General features: G+C 40.8%; 1 non-coding gene across 1 annotated transcript; it reads left to right on the top strand.

Annotated features, from left to right (window-relative positions):
* Positions 1–801: 801 nt before the first annotated feature.
* Positions 802–965, top strand: LOC118630390. The gene has a single exon (XR_004959620.1). It is a non-coding gene; the product is annotated as a U1 spliceosomal RNA (small nuclear RNA).
* Positions 966–1,638: the final 673 nt, after the last annotated feature.

The following is a 1,638-nucleotide window of genomic DNA, read 5'->3' as shown; positions in this document are numbered from 1 at the left end:
AATTAGGAAAAAAATAATGACTACATTCAAGGTATTTTAGCTGAGGACAGTCACTCAAATTAACTAGATTAGACTAAGCCCAAGAACTGTATATTTTAGAATTCTGTCAGAGAATCAGTTATTACTGGTGATTTCATTGGTTCTTCAAGCATTAATATGTAGCCTAAACTAAGATAAAGAAAAAATTGACTGTTTTTTTCTCAACTTTTTCTTCCCATTATTTTCTGTCAGCAGACACAATTTGTCCTGTGTGAACAGACAGATTTAGCCTTGCAAACTAGTAACCAGTGATTGTAATTAGCTAATATATATAGCACTGCATAGCAAACACTAGCAAATAAGCTAGAGAATACATCTTTGTATAATACATATTTATATCCCTCCTTCTCCCCCGTCCACCTGCATCCGGAGTCCCAAGGCAGCAGGAAGGCTAGGTGCTCAGAGAGGAAGAGAGAGAACTTCCTTTGTTCAGGAGATTATGTATCTCAGAACTCCTGCCCTTGCAGTGGCCACACCTATTCTAGCCACTGAGTAGTTCCCAGGTGTGATTGACAGGCAAGTCTTTTCCCACATCACCCAGACCTTACTGGGCATGCATCTGAACTGACTTTGTCTAGTCCCTTCCCCCATCAATCTGGGGAAGAGACCTGGAGAGTGTTAACTGCAGCTTACTGGCAAATCTGTATAAATGGCATGCCTATATTATCTGGTCTTCTCTTTGCTTCTTTCCTGATAAACAATAACCAGATTATTATAATGGTATCAATTGTACTTGTACAGAGGTAATCAAAGAGCAAGTCAATACTTACCTGGCAGGGGAGATACCATGATCACGAAGGTGGTTTTCCTAGGGCGAGGCTTATCCATTGCACTTCGGATGTGCTGACCCCTGCGATTTCCCCAAATGTGGGAAACTCGACTGCACAATTTGTGGTAGTGGGGGACTGCATTCATACTCTCCCCTGGTTAAAAAAACAAAAAAAACAAAAACAAAAATCAAAAAACAAATCAAGTCAAGAAGGGTCTATCGGCATGTGTTTAAGATATGCATTTTATGTGTAATATACACTGGAATGATTGTAAGGTAACTGATATGGAAGACTTGCATTTAAATGCATTATTCTTGTAGCATTATGGATGCTGAGCTAGTGGGAAGCACAATTGGAGGGCATAACAGCAAAAATATGAGGGGTTGAAAATAATGAAGCCCTGAACTATAATATGAATTTAGAAAGTTGAGGACATGTGCATGTTTTTAGTTCTTTGGAGAGTTTGTCTTTCCCTTTTATTTTAATCCTCACCCAAAGACATTTTTCCATTTTTTGTTCAGATAGGGGGGGGGAGGAGAGAGAGAGAGAGAAACATCGACATGAAAGGGACACATCGAGTGGCTGCCACCCGCACGACCAACAAGGGCCGAGGACAAACTGCAACCGAGGTACGTGCCCTTAGCGGGAACCGAACCCGGGTCTTTCTGGACCTCAGGTTTACAGTCTAAACGCTGACCCAAACCGGCCAGGGCAAGTGTGTCTTTCTTTGAAGGTAAGCTTAAAAATGATTTTTCTTAAAATAGAGGTACTGAGTGTGTTGACAAAGTGATTCAGAACTCAGTGGTTTCATTTCTAGGAGCCTATTTTT

Source organism: Molossus molossus, unplaced genomic scaffold (assembly GCF_014108415.1).
Source record: "Molossus molossus isolate mMolMol1 unplaced genomic scaffold, mMolMol1.p scaffold_m16_p_14, whole genome shotgun sequence".
NCBI lineage: Eukaryota > Metazoa > Chordata > Mammalia > Chiroptera > Molossidae > Molossus > Molossus molossus.
This window is presented reverse-complemented; position numbering and strand designations above follow the sequence as displayed.